At 38.8% G+C, this 18,299-nt stretch overlaps 2 long non-coding RNA genes across 3 annotated transcripts; both read right to left on the reverse strand.

Annotated features, from left to right (window-relative positions):
• Positions 1-224: 224 nt before the first annotated feature.
• On the reverse strand, positions 225-12,765 carry LOC127122794 (uncharacterized). Of its 2 annotated transcripts, none has more exons than XR_007803545.1 (4): positions 12,693-12,765; positions 12,325-12,590; positions 690-1,232; positions 225-531 (listed from the first exon to the last, which is right to left on the reverse strand). It is a non-coding gene; the product is annotated as an uncharacterized LOC127122794 (long non-coding RNA). The 2 variants fall into 2 exon arrangements; XR_007803546.1 differs by having other exon boundaries at positions 12,300-12,590.
• Positions 11,214-12,211, reverse strand: LOC127122803 (uncharacterized). Its single transcript, XR_007803547.1, has 2 exons — positions 11,679-12,211; positions 11,214-11,520 (listed from the first exon to the last, which is right to left on the reverse strand). It is a non-coding gene; the product is annotated as an uncharacterized LOC127122803 (long non-coding RNA).
• Positions 12,766-18,299: the final 5,534 nt, after the last annotated feature.

Below are 18,299 nucleotides of genomic sequence, written 5' to 3' on the forward strand. Positions count from 1 at the left end.
GAATGTTAGAGTTGATATCCAAGTAATTTTAAATGAATTATAAATTAATTTGATTTTAATTTGGTTTTTTTACTGATTTGTTATTATTATTTAAATTGATATTTAAGTTAGTTTTGGATTATGCCTAAAAGTCCTTTCCATTTTATAAACCAACTTCTCAATTATCCACATTTTATGATCATTTGCATATCCATAAAAAAGGCAATATAAAAAAGCATGGTACGTAATGCTACATTCTCATACACTTCATTCCATTAATATTTACATATCATAAGCACATTTTACATATTAAAACAAGCATTTTACATAAGCATTACATTATGCCTCATTGGTTATTCATATACATTTTATGCTACATACATCAAACTTCATGGCATACATCATGAGCAATTCAAATGAAAAAGTCTATCCGAGTCCCGCAACAACAACAGCGGAGCCTTCTGCAACCAAACCCGTCGAATACCTCTCAAATCAGTCATGCAAGCGTCATCTGCTATGCAGCCTTCGGCGGTGCGGTCAATTCTATCCAACCTGCAATATCACAGCAGTCCCGGTTTCATTTACAAAAGCCCCAAACAACAAGCTGCAGTGAAAGTAAGCAGAAAGGGTAACGGAAACAACTGTTATAGCTACCAACTTACAAAACTGCAATGCAAATTGAAACAGAAAACAGCATAGCAGTAAGACACCTCCAAAGGCCTGCAACGCTGCAAACAGAAATGGCACGAAAACACACCCAAGGTAGCACGTGAGCTGCATTCCCAGCTAAGCCAATAAAGAACTCCACAACGGCGACATCCGCGTGAGCCAATACTTCAAGCTGCAAACTTAAGCTAACAATCCAAAAACGGCATCAACACTTCCAAAACTCCCAGCTGTGCGCTACAATTCCAAGCTGCCAAGGCCGAACAACGACACCGCAGATACAATCCAGCTGCAAGTCAAGCCATGAAGGCAATGCCAAGCGCAGTTGGTACAATCCAAAGACATCATCGGCATAACCAAGGAAATAGATGCGGAAGCTCCAGATAGCATATTATCTTGGAATGATGTTGTTGTGCAATCAGAATCAATAAATGGTAGTAACTTCATTGAGGCAAAGGATACTAAGAGAAGCCGCAGATGCCGACTGCAAATGACAGCGAACAAAGCGGAAAAGCCAAAACCTGCATTAACTTTAACCTGCTTTACCATGTCACACTAACTTAACAGCAATTGACCAAGCTAAAAACCTGCAAGAGTGCAAGAAGACCATAAGCTGGAAGGAAGCAAAACAAAACTCCTCATCAGAACTCAAGCCATGAAACAAACCGACAACAAGCTTTCGAATGCACACCAGCTACAACCAGGGGCACATGCTTCCTATAGAGTTGCTGCTAACCACGATAATAACGAAATCAGAAGGGTTCAACAGTTTTCAGTTGGTCAATCAAAGCGTTCCTGCGACACTAGATATTTGGAAACTCTTTAGTCTTCATTGAGAAATCCTTCTGGTGTTGTACCTATCTATTCCATGGATCAAACAGAAGCAGAAGAAAACACAGATTCAGTTCATGATCAAAAGGCAAACAGTTCAGATAAGGAATCAAAGCCAATCCCAACTTGCAGTAAAAGTTAAAATGATTGTCAAATCGTTAAAATCCAGAAAATATCCCAAAATGGGATCAAGACAAAGTTCAAGAAGAAAGGTTATGTTCAGATTACCTTTCCGGGTCCAATGATCAAAGAGGACAAACTCGCTTCTGAGCATGAAAAGCACTTCTGAAAGCTTTCTCCTTTGAGCCTTTCTACACCAACCGAAACCCTAATTTGCAAGGATAAATAGAAAAAGCAGAGATCAGTAAGGAGAGGAAAAAATTCGAAAAAACCCTAGAAGCTAGGCGGCCAAGATAAACCCTAAAAATTTTTCGACGGCAACGAAAAAAACAATAATATTCACTCACCAAAGAGGGCCGCCTCCTGCGATTGAAGAATAATAGTTCGGAGGAGCAAAGGTTTAATATCAAAGGGAAGCTTTCTGAAGAATCAATTGCACCGGTAAGCGCTCTTGCTGGTTTGTTTTAACGTCACGGTCTCACATTCAGAGACGCGGTGGTGATAAAGCGATTGAGTGAGGTTAGCGAGAGAGAGTGAGTTTGAACGAAACTAGAGAGAGTGATGGGGAGACGATCGTGAGCGATTGGGTTTTTGAGAGAGATGGAGAGGACGAGAGAGAGATGCGAGCTTGAGAGGCGCGAGTGAGAGTAAGTCTTTCGTGAAGAAGACGAACGACTTTAGTGCTGTTTCACGTGTCTCTGTCTTTGTTTTCTTTTATTTATTTTCAGGAATAATACTTAAAGCCTAATTAAAAATTACTTACCTTTTGGTTCCCCTAGGTATTTCTTTTAATTCTGTGGACTATTGGTATTGGTGTTGATTAACGCTTCCCCACCCAACAGCCAGGCGGCTAGGGTTGCGTTTGGGATTCCCCATTTAGTTTAATTAATCATCCATTATTAGATCATCCCTTTTTATTTTTATTTTAATTCATACTTTTAATTTACCTTAGTTTATATATTTAAGTTTAGTGCTAAGATAACAACTAATTGGTGAATGGCCTGGTGGAGAGGGGATAGTTCCATAGCCTTAGGTGGAGTGAGTTCGATACTCATGTGAAGAACATTTTTTTAGTATTTCTTTTTCTTTAGTTTTTTTGGTATTCCATTTTTCTTTTAGATTTTATTTTTTATTATTTTATTGTCTTTTAGTATTTTGTTTCTTGTAATATTTTTTATGTTCATGTTTCTTTATTAATTTCATCATATATTCGACACCATTTTAAAACAAAAAAAATCATACTTTTCTCGATTTAACATCGAGCCCCTTTTTCACACCCTTGTAAGTCGATTGCTTTTTTAAGCATCGCCGTCAACCTCACATAGCTTACTCTTGGGCTTTCTTACAATGAGCCGGTCCTCTTGCACTTACACTCATGCATTATTTATTTGGGTCTGATTTAATCATTTCATGATTGTTTTAATCCCCATTTGACAAAATGTACCCCATTCCCCCGATGTGTAATAATCTTGTACTGTTTCATTTCTTTATTGCTTGGTTGTTTAGTTAGCTACTAACACAAGAATAAAATCAACAATTTTAAAATACAAAAAATATGACTCGATCCAACGCCGAGTATTTTCTCAAAAAAAAAAAAACAAATCAACTTATTTCTCCTTCCTATTCTATTCCGTTTCTTTCAAACCTTCATCAAATGCTTGATCCAACGTCAAGCCATTTTTCATAATCAAAAACTCAAAAAAAGTATTAATTCATATTCAACACTTTTCTCAATAAAGGTGGAAGTGGAACGTGGTGTATACCACGCACTCCTGAGACTAGGATTCGAGATGTATATCTCGCCAATCCTAACTCTCGCCATCATCCAAGTTTATCCACTTTGGTTTTCTCTCAAACACTCATTCAAATTTCTCAAACGTCCATCAATACTTGATCTAGGTCAAGTCATTTTCACAACAAAACTCAAAACACCTAATTCTTACTTAAACACTTTTTCAATAAAGGTGGAAATGGAACATGGTGTATACCATGCACTCCTGAGGTTAAGATTCAAGACGTATGCCTCGCCAATCTTAACTCTCGCCATCGTCTAAAATTGTCAATGCGGTTTCTTCAAACCCTTTCTCAATCAAATTCCAAAATACTTAATTCCTATTTTAACTTCTTTCAATAAAGATGGAAATGGAACATGGTGTATACCGTGCACTCCTGAGGCTAGGATTCGAGATGTATATCTCGCTCATCCAAGTTCTCGCCATCACTCAAAATACCTCCAACCAATCAAACTTTTTTCTCGCCGCCGTGCGATTAATCAAAAACCTTTTTCATAAATGAAAGATATATTGTCTTAAGTGATACAAAACAATGTTTCGACCACGATTGTTGAGTAGAGATAAATGACGATTTTCCGAATGTAGATTTATAAATCCGTTCGATGTGTGGTATGCGTCCACTCCTCATCTGTTTTGGGTAAAACAATGTTTTCGTCGATTAATACAGTATAGCTTTCGCTAAAATCGACCAACAAACAAACATTTTTCTACCCAGAACTACGTAAGCCTTGATTTCTCTTTTGAGATACGTAGGAGCAGGATTTATAAATCTTGTCAGGCCCACTAATAAAAAACTTAGGTTTAGTCCTTCGTCAAAAATCCAAAAACATTTCTTCTCTCTTCTATTCTTTCTTTCCCACCTAATAACTGAAAAGCCTAACACTTCAAACTAACATTAATGCACACAACTGACCTAATGGTTCCCGTTGAGTACAACGGACGTGAGGGGTGCTAATACCTTCCCCTTGCGTAATCGACTCCCGAACCCTGATATTGGTTGCGATGACCATATCTTATCCTTTCATTTGTCTTGGGTTTTATCGATATTTCCCCTTTCCTTTTTAGGAATAAATAAAGTTCGGTGGCGACTCTGTTCAGTCCATCATTGCGGGCGTGCGATCGCGCTTCGCTTTGAAGTCGTATCCCCATTTTTTTCGAGGTGCGACAGATGGCGACTCTGTTGGGGATAGTTAAATCCTAAGCGAGTCAAGCCTAGTTAGGACGTCTATGTGCCTTTGTTTGTTTAATTGTGTGGCTTTTTCTTATTTATTGCTTTCTATTATCTTTATTATTATATTGATATATTTGTTGTATATTGGTTCCAATGTGTTGGTACTTGGATTTTGATTGCAAACCATGTGGGAAAGACTCTACACCCGAGTCTAGAGTGAAATAACATAAGATAGGACAATGGTTGAGTAGTACAGACTCCCGAGGTGTATACTTCGTAAGAGTCAGTACGAGAACCTCACTTAGAGTAGATCCTTTTGCAAATATTGTCGCCCGAGGTGTATACCTCGTAAGCGGCGATGTTTCAAAGGGGTCCATGACTCTAAGGACCTTTTAGAACATTAAACCTTTGGCCAACTAGAAATGATGGTTGCGTAGTATGGGTTCCCGAGGTGGATACCTCGTAAGGATCGATACGAGAACCTCGCTCAGAATAGATTCTCCAGATGGAGTTGATGACCGGAAAGTATTTTCCGTAAGCGTCAAACAGTCTTTTGAATCCATGACTCTGAGTATCCTGTCTAGAACCCAGTCGATGGTTGCGTAGTACGGACTCGCGAGGTGTATACTTCGTAAGAGTCGGTACGAGAACCTCACCCAGAATAGATTCCCTTGATGGAGTTGACGACCGAAAAGTATTTCCCGTAAGCGTCAAACATTCTTGTGAATCAATGACTCTGGGAATCCTTTGTAACAAAACCTTAGATCTTACCCGGTGAGAACCTATTCTTGGAAAACAATCAGATTCACCAGTACCTCAGACTTTTGAACCCGTGTATGAAATGAAAAAAAAACAAATGTGCATGGCTTGCATTGCATTCATTTGCATTCCATTGCATTTGCATCGCATCATAATGCATGTCATTCTCCAGACAAAATACCAAAAAAAAAACTCATCCATCTTTTGTCCGTGAAGTAAAGTGATTCTCAACACGCGTTTAGAACAAAGAACCATGTCCCAGGAGATGATGGACGAGCTAAGGAAAAGCCAAGAAGCGCTGAAGGAGGAACTTAATCTTTTGAAGAGCCAAATGAGATGGGTCTTGGAAACCCTGCAAGTCTTGTTGAGAAAAGAGGGTCACCCAATATACACTGCTGCAACAAAGAGAGTTACTACCCCGCATCCATCTGGTGTCACCCCAAGTCAAGGGAAATGTTATGTGGCAACTCCTCATTTACCAGTATATGGACCTCCCTCAAGGCGTCATCATCAACATCCTCTGGCTATTGCTCCTCAAAGTCACCAAAACCAGGTTCAAAACAAAAATCAGAATCAGAACAAGAGGAACAAGGATCACAATGACTCGATTCCGGTGCCATATAGCAAGCTCTACCCGCAATTGATCCAAAATGCTTTGGTGACACCTCGAGCTCTCACGCCCGTGTCACCATACCTACCATGGTACAATCCAAATGCAACGTGTGAATTCCATAAAGGAGCATTGGGACATAACCTAGATTCTTGCTGTGCGCTAAAAGCCTTGGTACGAGGACTGATTAACAAGAAGAGTTTAGTCTTTGAAGAAGATCACCCGAAGATCAAGTGCGAATACCATACTGGAACAATGGGGCACTCCATCGAGGAATGCAAAAGTTTTAAGCTCAAGCTGCAAGGATTGATTAACATAGGGTCACCAACACTCAAGGAGGAAGGCTCAGGTACATATACCTTGATTTCTGGGCCAGATAATGAGAAAGGGAAAGGACCCTTGAGACCCCTCAAGGTTTTGTACCACAAGGAAGATGTCAGGGATATGGCTAGTGAGCTATCATTGTTTCCTGGTAAGAGCATTGAGATACCGCCTTGGATTTCCAATGTCACGACCTATACCAATGAAAGAAAAGGAGAAGTGAGTAGTGGATCCAAGAGGGTTGCGTTCGACGATGAGATTGAAAGAAAAGAATTTGAAGATCATCATGTCAAAAAGCTGGTTGATCCCAATCTTCAAGTTTGAAGAAATCAATTCCCTAAAGCTGGCAATCATTTGGTTGTTTCAACACTTCTTTTGTAGTTCCTTTGCATGTTGGTTGTTATTTGCTTTTAAACATTGTTGTTTTATTTGAATTGGTAAGATTAATGAAATGTTTATGCATCTTTTGAATTGATCCATTCGTATTCACTCGTTTTTCATTTATGTTAAAAAACAAAAATTCTCCTCTCATTCACTTTTGTTTATCAAACTGTTGTGTTAACAAAGATTGGAGGGAGGATGATGAAAACGAAACACCTAAAATTGTTGTGGTATGCTTTTGAGTAAAACCTTGTCGATGATGTAAGGCATTGTTTCAAATCCCCAAACACTGGAGTGATAAGGATGTTAATCCCTAGACAACCACTTTGAGCCTAGAAGTTGGTGTTTATTTCGGATCTAAAACCCTTAATCTTAACCTGGGGCAGGGTAGTTGTGTTCAGATAGTTTGATCATGCAGTCCGATCTTTCAAAAAATCGTCCATATGAACACCCTCCAATTAGGTTCAACCACATGTTATCCTTCGCGCACGTGTTAAAGTGTCGAAGAAGTTGAGAAAAGCTAAAATTAGTGTTGGTTGATCCTTATCCACCAATAATATGGCAGTCAACACCTTTTAAAAAAAAAACACAGAAAAAAGTCCGCTAAGTCAAATACCACAAAATGACTTAGGCAAAAGTTAGGGCATCCCGATGGACCGAAAGCTTCAAAGAAGCAGTCTAAGAAAAATTAGGGAATAAAGAAAATCAATCAAAAGAGGTCATTAAATCCTTAACAAAAATAAAATAAGGGGACTGCCATTTCAAGAAAATTCGTCTTGAATCCCCATCACACCTTCGAACCCTCTTGGAAGTCGAATACGTGTATCGAATTAACTGAACGTAGGAACTGGAGATCATCAAGGAGAAGGGGTGGGTAAAAATAAATTTTGAGCCTTATATCCTTTTGTTTCAAAAAACCGTGAACCAGACCACGTTACAACCCTTAAAAGACCTAATTGAGGCAGGGTTTATTTTGAAAGCATACTATAACAAGGTTGTGTTAACTTGACTCCAAACGATTTTTGTTAATCATTTGATAGCACCAACTTGTATACTGCGAATGACTTGATCACCATTGTGTTCTTATCAACGACTCGTTCACTGTATTTCACCCGTTCATATCAATAAATTTTGATTTCAAATTTTTGCATAAACACTGCATTAAAATTACCATTTTTGAATTCACAATCTTATTTGCAAGTCAACGCTTAGCATCAAGGAAATTCCAACAATTTACAGTTGAAGAACTTGATGGAGTGAAAGAAGTCTAGTCAGGGGCAAATCACTTTGAGCATCAGTTAATTCGAGCTAATCACTCTAAGGGTCCTCAAGGCAAGAGTAATCTGCTTCAAGAGTCAGACCGGGGCAAGCCACCTCAGAGCTCAGTAAGTCCAATCACTCCAAGGTTCAGTTAGCCAAGAGTAAATTGCTTCAAGACTTAGACTGGGGCAAGCCACCTTAGAGCTCAATGAGTCCAACTATTCAAGGAAAGTCAACCAAGAGTCTGCCATTCCAACATTTGGTTAGTCAAGTTCAGACTACTACAGGTTACAAACACTTGGGGCAAGCCATCTCGAGGTAATCTCATGACAAGTTGTTTCCAAACCCATTTTCAAGGTGAACATTTCCAAAGACCCAACAAACTGGGGCAAGATGAACCACAGAGGGGCAGAACCTCTTTCTTCGTGCTTTCAAACTGCTCAAACAAATTCTGCCATACGTCAACAACTATTGAGTTTAAGACGAGTGCTCGAAAACTATGCTAGCACGATTCGTTGATCCTCCAAAAGGATCTCATTGGCTAAGTTGTGGCTATCAAGCTGGATAGAATTCTCCTTTGACAACATCTATCACAAATATTTGGTTGAGTTCTTGGTGTTGATGAATCAGAATCTCTGTCTCTACAAACACCCAGTCTACCAAGTGTCGGCATAATCATGATCATTCATACATCAAAAAAAAAATTCAAATCATGCATAGCCGAAAGGTATTTCGTGCTCATTGTGCATTGACCTAGGTCTTGGTGTCAATCCTATGTCTTTGAACCTCTAATTCCAGTTTGTCTTTGGTATCCTTAAACCAACATCCGGTTTTCGTGGTCATTTTCAAGTCCAATTATAGTTGGCAAAATCCGTTAAAAGCTGGTTGTAGTCCATTGCTTACGGTCAAAGTCCAATTGTTGCTATTCCGGGGTCAGGTCATACTTGAACTTGCTCTGAAGAGTTTTTTCCTTTTGTTCAATACTATTCAGGTCATGTTTGAACCTGTTGTTGAACCTTTTATTCCGGGGTCCGGTCATGCTTGAACCTGCTCTGAAGATTCTTTGTTCAATCCTATTCAGGTCATGTTTGAACCTGTTGTTGAACCTTTTTATTCCGGGGTCCGGTCATACTTGAACCAGCTCTGAAGATTCTTTGTTCAATCCTATTCAGGTCATGTTTGAACCTGTTGTTGAACCTTTTATTCCGGGGTCCGGTCATACTTGAACCAGCTCTGAAGATTCTTTGTTCAATCCTATTCAGGTCATGTTTGAACCTGTTGTTGAACCTTTTATTCCGGGGTCCGGTCATGCTTGAACCTGCTCTGAAGATCCTTTTGTTCAATACTATTCAGGTCATGTTTGAACCTGTTGTTGAACCTTTTATTCCGGGGTCCGGTCATACTTGAACCAGCTCTGAAGATTCTTTGTTCAATCCTATTCAGGTCATGTTTGAACCTGTTGTTGAACCTTTTATTCCGGGGTCCGGTCATGCTTGAACCTGCTCTGAAGATCCTTTTGTTCAATACTATTCAGGTCATGTTTGAACCTGTTGTTGAACCTTTTATTCCGGGGTCCGGTCATGCTTGAACCTGCTCTGAAGATCCTTTTGTTCAATACTATTCAGGTCATGTTTGAACCTGTTGTTGAACCTTTTATTCCGGGGTCCAGTCATACTTGAACCAGCTCTGAAGATCTTTGTTCAATCCTATTCAGGTCATGTATGAACTTGTTGTTGAACCTTTTTATTCCGGGGTCCGGTCATACTTGAACCTGCTCTGAAGATTCTTTGTTCAATCCTATTCAGGTCATGTATGAACCTGTTGTTGAACCCTTTTATTCCGGGGTCCGGTCATACTTGAACCAGCTCTGAAGATTCTTTGTTCAATCCTATTCAGGTCATGTATGAACTTGGTGTTGAACCTTTTTATTCCGGGGTCCGGTCATGCTTGAACCTGCTCTGAAGATCCTTTTGTTCAATACTATTCAGGTCATGTTTGAACCTGTTGTTGAACCTTTTATTCCGGGGTCCGGTCATACTTGAACCAGCTCTGAAGATCTTTGTTCAATCCTATTCAGGTCATGTATGAACCTGTTGTTGAACCCTTTTATTCCGGGGTCCGGTCATACTTGAACCAGCTCTGAAGATTCTTTGTTCAATCCTATTCAGGTCATGTATGAACTTGGTGTTGAACCTTTTTATTCCGGGGTCCGGTCATACTTGAACCAGCTCTGAAGATCTTTGTTCAATCCTATTCAGGTCATGTATGAACCTGTTGTTGAACCTTCTGTTCCGGGGTCCGGTCATACTTGAACCAGCTCTGAAGATTTTTTGTTCAATCCTATTCAGGTCATGTATGAACCTGTTGTTGAACCCTTATTCCGGTGTCAGGTCATACATGAACCTGTTCTGAAGAGTTTTCTCCTTGATTATTCCCCAGCGTTGTCAGGTCATATATGAACCTGTTATAGCATCTTTTTCTTTATTCGGTTGTATTCTAAGTGCCGTTTATCAAATCTCACTTTGAATACTCCCCAGTGTGTGTCTGATTCTCCAGCAGGACTGTCTCCCCAGCAAGTTGTTTTTTTACCCCGTTTGTCTGTCTCCCTGTGAACCATCAATATTCCCCACCAATTTGGTCTGTCTATTAGCATCTCCTGTTAAGGGTCCACCATATCCCTAGCAGATGAAAAAAAATCACAAAAAATATAGAGTCCTTCATCCATGCATATCATATCATATCATATCATATTACATCATGTCATGGGGATTCAGGATCAAAATCCGGGTCTTCTTAGTATTTAACCATCTCCCACTATGATCATATGAAGAGTGTCCTGCTTCATATTCTCAAGTTGAAGATACTTAAATAGGGGCAACTGTCATACCCCGATTTTGATCCTGAAATCTTTCCATTTTTTTCTTTTATTTTTGCATTTGCATACATTCATCAGTATAAAATGGATTTTAATATCTTGACTCCTTTTTATTTTTAATTTGATTTTAATTTCAAATTAAGTTTAATTCCAATTGTCAATTTAATCTTAATTGTTTATTTTTACTAACGATTAAAACTCTAATCGATTTTTATTTCCAAATGAATGTTAGAGTTGATATCCAAGTAATTTTAAATGAATTATAAATTAATTTGATTTTAATTTGGTTTTTTTACTGATTTGTTATTATTATTTAAATTGATATTTAAGTTAGTTTTGGATTATGCCTAAAAGTCCTTTCCATTTTATAAACCAACTTCTCAATTATCCACATTTTATGATCATTTGCATATCCATAAAAAAGGCAATATAAAAAAGCATGGTACGTAATGCTACATTCTCATACACTTCATTCCATTAATATTTACATATCATAAGCACATTTTACATATTAAAACAAGCATTTTACATAAGCATTACATTATGCCTCATTGGTTATTCATATACATTTTATGCTACATACATCAAACTTCATGGCATACATCATGAGCAATTCAAATGAAAAAGTCTATCCGAGTCCCGCAACAACAACAGCGGAGCCTTCTGCAACCAAACCCGTCGAATACCTCTCAAATCAGTCATGCAAGCGTCATCTGCTATGCAGCCTTCGGCGGTGCGGTCAATTCTATCCAACCTGCAATATCACAGCAGTCCCGGTTTCATTTACAAAAGCCCCAAACAACAAGCTGCAGTGAAAGTAAGCAGAAAGGGTAACGGAAACAACTGTTATAGCTACCAACTTACAAAACTGCAATGCAAATTGAAACAGAAAACAGCATAGCAGTAAGACACCTCCAAAGGCCTGCAACGCTGCAAACAGAAATGGCACGAAAACACACCCAAGGTAGCACGTGAGCTGCATTCCCAGCTAAGCCAATAAAGAACTCCACAACGGCGACATCCGCGTGAGCCAATACTTCAAGCTGCAAACTTAAGCTAACAATCCAAAAACGGCATCAACACTTCCAAAACTCCCAGCTGTGCGCTACAATTCCAAGCTGCCAAGGCCGAACAACGACACCGCAGATACAATCCAGCTGCAAGTCAAGCCATGAAGGCAATGCCAAGCGCAGTTGGTACAATCCAAAGACATCATCGGCATAACCAAGGAAATAGATGCGGAAGCTCCAGATAGCATATTATCTTGGAATGATGTTGTTGTGCAATCAGAATCAATAAATGGTAGTAACTTCATTGAGGCAAAGGATACTAAGAGAAGCCGCAGATGCCGACTGCAAATGACAGCGAACAAAGCGGAAAAGCCAAAACCTGCATTAACTTTAACCTGCTTTACCATGTCACACTAACTTACAGCAATTGACCAAGCTAAAAACCTGCAAGAGTGCAAGAAGACCATAAGCTGGAAGGAAGCAAAACAAAACTCCTCATCAGAACTCAAGCCATGAAACAAACCGACAACAAGCTTTCGAATGCACACCAGCTACAACCAGGGGCACATGCTTCCTATAGAGTTGCTGCTAACCACGATAATAACGAAATCAGAAGGGTTCAACAGTTTTCAGTTGGTCAATCAAAGCGTTCCTGCGACACTAGATATTTGGAAACTCTTCAGTCTTCATTGAGAAATCCTTCTGGTGTTGTACCTATCTATTCCATGGATCAAACAGAAGCAGAAGAAAACACAGATTCAGTTCATGATCAAAAGGCAAACAGTTCAGATAAGGAATCAAAGCCAATCCCAACCTGCAGTAAAAGTTAAAATGATTGTCAAATCGTTAAAATCCAGAAAATATCCCAAAATGGGATCAAGACAAAGTTCAAGAAGAAAGGTTATGTTCAGATTACCTTTCCGGGTCCAATGATCAAAGAGGACAAACTCGCTTCTGAGCATGAAAAGCACTTCTGAAAGCTTTCTCCTTTGAGCCTTTCTACACCAACCGAAACCCTAATTTGCAAGGATAAATAGAAAAAGCAGAGATCAGTAAGGAGAGGAAAAAATTCGAAAAAACCCTAGAAGCTAGGCGGCCAAGATAAACCCTAAAATTTTTTCGACGGCAACGAAAAAAACAATAATATTCACTCACCAAAGAGGGCCGCCTCCTGCGATTGAAGAATAATAGTTCGGAGGAGCAAAGGTTTAATATCAAAGGGAAGCTTTCTGAAGAATCAATTGCACCGGTAAGCGCTCTTGCTGGTTTGTTTTAACGTCACGGTCTCACATTCAGAGACGCGGTGGTGATAAAGCGATTGAGTGAGGTTAGCGAGAGAGAGTGAGTTTGAACGAAACTAGAGAGAGTGATGGGGAGACGATCGTGAGCGATTGGGTTTTTGAGAGAGATGGAGAGGACGAGAGAGAGATGCGAGCTTGAGAGGCGCGAGTGAGAGTAAGTCTTTCGTGAAGAAGACGAACGACTTTAGTGCTGTTTCACGTGTCTTTGTCTTTGTTTTCTTTTATTTATTTTCAGGAATAATACTTAAAGCCTAATTAAAAATTACTTACCTTTTGGTTCCCCTAGGTATTTCTTTTAATTCTGTGGACTATTGGTATTGGTGTTGATTAACGCTTCCCCACCCAACAGCCAGGCGGCTAGGGTTGCGTTTGGGATTCCCCATTTAGTTTAATTAATCATCCATTATTAGATCATCCCTTTTTATTTTTATTTTAATTCATACTTTTAATTTACCTTAGTTTATATATTTAAGTTTAGTGCTAAGATAACAACTAATTGGTGAATGGCCTGGTGGAGAGGGGATAGTTCCATAGCCTTAGGTGGAGTGAGTTCGATACTCATGTGAAGAACATTTTTTTAGTATTTCTTTTTCTTTAGTTTTTTTGGTATTCCATTTTTCTTTTAGATTTTATTTTTTATTATTTTATTGTCTTTTAGTATTTTGTTTCTTGTAATATTTTTTATGTTCATGTTTCTTTATTAATTTCATCATATATTCGACACCATTTTAAAACAAAAAAAATCATACTTTTCTCGATTTAACATCGAGCCCCTTTTTCACACCCTTGTAAGTCGATTGCTTTTTTAAGCATCGCCGTCAACCTCACATAGCTTACTCCTGGGCTTTCTTACAATGAGCCGGTCCTCTTGCACTTACACTCATGCATTATTTATTTGGGTCTGATTTAATCATTTCATGATTGTTTTAATCCCCATTTGACAAAATGTACCCCATTCCCCCGATGTGTAATAATCTTGTACTGTTTCATTTCTTTATTGCTTGGTTGTTTAGTTAGCTACTAACACAAGAATAAAATCAACAATTTCAAAATACAAAAAATATGACTCGATCCAACGTCGAGTATTTTCTCAAAAAAAAAAAAAAACAAATCAACTTATTTCTCCTTCCTATTCTATTCCGTTTCTTTCAAACCTTCATCAAATGCTTGATCCAACGTCAAGCCATTTTTCATAATCAAAAACTCAAAAAAAGTATTAATTCATATTCAACACTTTTCTCAATAAATGTGGAAGTGGAACGTGGTGTATACCACGCACTCCTGAGACTAGGATTCGAGATGTATATCTCGCCAATCCTAACTCTCGCCATCATCCAAGTTTATCCACTTTGGTTTTCTCTCAAACACTCATTCAAATTTCTCAAACGTCCATCAATACTTGATCTAGGTCAAGTCATTTTCACAACAAAACTCAAAACACCTAATTCTTACTTAAACACTTTTTCAATAAAGGTGGAAATGGAACATGGTGTATACCATGCACTCCTGAGGTTAAGATTCGAGACGTATGCCTCGCCAATCTTAACTCTCGCCATCGTCTAAAATTGTCAATGCGGTTTCTTCAAACCCTTTCTCAATCAAATTCCAAAATACTTAATTCCTATTTTAACTTCTTTCAATAAAGATGGAAATGGAACATGGTGTATACCGTGCACTCCTGAGGCTAGGATTCGAGATGTATATCTCGCTCATCCAAGTTCTCGCCATCACTCAAAATACCTCCAACCAATCAAACTTTTTTCTCGCCGCCGTGCGATTAATCAAAAACCTTTTTCATAAATGAAAGATATATTGTCTTAAGTGATACAAAACAATGTTTCGACCACGATTGTTGAGTAGAGATAAATGACGATTTTCCGAATGTAGATTTATAAATCCGTTCGATGTGTGGTATGCGTCCACTCCTCATCTGTTTTGGGTAAAACAATGTTTTCGTCGATTAATACAGTATAGCTTTCGCTAAAATCGACCAACAAACAAACATTTTTCTACCCAGAACTACGTAAGCCTTGATTTCTCTTTTGAGATACGTAGGAGCAGGATTTATAAATCTTGTCAGGCCCACTAATAAAAAACTTAGGTTTAGTCCTTCGTCAAAAATCCAAAAACATTTCTTCTCTCTTCTATTCTTTCTTTCCCACCTAATAACTGAAAAACCTAACACTTCAAACTAACATTAATGCACACAACTGACCTAATGGTTCCCGTTGAGTACAACGGACGTGAGGGGTGCTAATACCTTCCCCTTGCGTAATCGACTCCCGAACCCTGATATTGGTTGCGATGACCATATCTTATCCTTTCATTTGTCTTGGGTTTTATCGATATTTCCCCTTTCCTTTTTAGGAATAAATAAAGTTCGGTGGCGACTCTGTTCAGTCCATCATTGCGGGCGTGCGATCGCGCTTCGCTTTGAAGTCGTATCCCCATTTTTTTCGAGGTGCGACAAGCGGTATCTAGCAACACATCACTGCTACCCAAGACACGAAAATGTCATGTGATATGACAATTCCTTCTGTGATAATACTTATGTGTATAATTACTCTTTTGCCCTTATGTCTATATTGAACACAAGGCATAGACCGTGTCATCCTTGTCCAGTTCAATATTGGGCCCATAGACATTTATCCTGTTATGCAGGATGGGAAAATTCCATCTAGGTCACTCATGTCCCTCAGCATGCTTCGTGGAGTACCCATCAACTGTCTTTATGGTTATCCAGTTACGGACAACGTTGGATCAGCAATAAAGCACACGACTCTACATCTAGGGTCCATAGTGGTTTCAGGTCGAAGAGTGGTATACACCATTATCACCATGAGAATAACTTATGACACTTTGCATAACTTTTTATATAGTATTCTCATAGCGGGTCAATCCGGTATAAATATTACTCCTAATATTCATACCTACGTTTAAGACTTGATAACTCTTTATCCATGATCCATGAGATGTGATCATCAGTCTACAAACATAATAGTCTTAATGCTTTAATGTTATCCCACTTCACACTAAAGCTCGACTACGGATACTTTAAGAATAGTGTCCTTATGTTTAATGTGTTCTCATGATTAAGTCACACTTAATACATTAAACGGACTATCTATTCCAGGGACTTTATTAATCAACCATAATAAAGAAAATGCCTTTTATTATTAATAAATAATTCGATACAAGTACCAAAAAGTATTGGCCTCTAGGGCTTACACCAACAATCTCCCACTAGCACTAGAGCCAATCAGGCATACCCCGTATGCCCATTGATCTAGTATGGCCATCATGCTTCTGCTGCGCAAGAGGCTTTGTCAGTGGGTCAACTATATTGTCAAGTGTAGGTACTTTACATATTTTCACATCTCCTCTATCTATTATCTCTCGAATGAGATGATAACGCCTGAGTATGTGTTTGGATCATCGGTGAGATCTAGGCTCCTTAGCTTGTGCGATAGCACCATTGTTATCATAATAGAGACCAATGGGATCGACAATGCTAGGGACTATGCCAAGTTCACTAATGAACTTTTTGATCCAAACAACTCCCATTTCTGCATTTGAGGCAGTAATATACTCAGCCTCGGTTGTAGAATCAGCAACTGTATCTTGCTTTGAACTTTTCAAGCTCACAGCGCCACCATTTCAGCAAAACACATAACCATTGGAATCATTCATATTAAAGCGTCTCAGCACCTTGTCTATGTACTCTGACTTAGGCCAAGCATTTTATGATCTATCTCTATAGATTCTAATTCCTAATATATAGGCTGTTTCACCTAGGTCCTTCGTAGAAAAGCATTTCCCCACCCAAGACTTTACTTGTTGCAGGTTAGGGATATCGTTTCCAATGAGTAATATGTCATCTACATATAATACCAGGAAAACGATCATGCTCCCACTAACCTTCTTGTAGACACAAGGCTCATATTCATTCTTGATCCATGAGTGATACATCACCTTGATCAGTTATGAGATATTCATATCTCTCAGGTAGGTGACGTATCCTGCCTGACCTACGCTGGTCTTGTTCTACTTGAGCAGGTTGCTCTTCCACAACTACTTGTGTTTCCTGCTCTAATTCCTCCATAGGTGTATCAATGCTTTGTGATTCTTGAATTTCTTCAAGCCCTACTTTCCTCTCACTGATTCCTTTGGAAATAAAATCCTTTTCCAGGAAAACTCCAGTTAGAGCGACAAACATTTTGCCCTCAGAGGGATTGTCGAAGTAATACCCTCTTGTTTCTTTAGGATACCCCACAAATAAGCATTTGTCAGATTTGGGCTCAAGCTTAGTTGAAATTTGTCGTTTCACATAAACCTCACAACCCCAAATCTTTATGTAAGACATATGTGGTTTCTTACCACTCCATATCTCATATGGTGTCTTCTCAACCTTTTTGGATGGAACACGGTTAAGTGTGTAAGCTACTGTCAATGTCCCCAAGAGGAGTTTGGAAGATCGGCGTGACTCATCATGGATCGGACCATGTCTAACAGGGTTCGATTTCTTCTCTCAGATACACCATTCCATTGGGGTGTTCCAGGAGGAGTAAGTTGGGATAGGATCCCACACTCTTTCAGATGGTCATCAAACTCTAGGCTTAAATACTCACCACCTCGATCTGATCGAAGAGTTTTAATATTATTACCTAGTTGGTTTTAACTCGTTAGGTTTCACCCTTTTAGTATTAATGTTATTAATAGGCATTTCGAGATCAAGGACACAAAGTCCATTGCTCATTTGTGCAGTAGCATAGAATATATCATTCAAATAAAATGAGCAACAATTGTTCTTTATTATAAATGAAAAACCAAACTTGTCCAGACAAGAAATGGAAATAATATTCCTGCTAATTGCTGGTACATAATAACAGTTCTCTAACTGAATTATTAAACCACTAGGTAAAGTCAATTCATAAGTTCCTACGGCTAAGGCAGCAACCTTTGCTCCATTACCAACTCGTAGGTCGACTTCACCTTTTGCCAATTTTCTACTCCTTTTTAGTTCTTGCACATTTGTACAAATGTGAGAACCGCATCCAGTATCTAATACCCATGATGCAGAAGTAGATAAATTAATTTCAATAACAAAAATACCTAAAGTTGAAGTCTCTCCTCCATTCTTCGTATCTTCCAGGTACTTTGGGCAGTTTCTCTTCCAGTGTCCGGTCTTACCGCAATGGAAGCAGGTGCCTGCCTTTACTATG

This window comes from Lathyrus oleraceus, chromosome 1, assembly GCF_024323335.1.
Source record: "Lathyrus oleraceus cultivar Zhongwan6 chromosome 1, CAAS_Psat_ZW6_1.0, whole genome shotgun sequence".
Classification (NCBI taxonomy): Eukaryota; Viridiplantae; Streptophyta; class Magnoliopsida; order Fabales; family Fabaceae; genus Lathyrus; species Lathyrus oleraceus.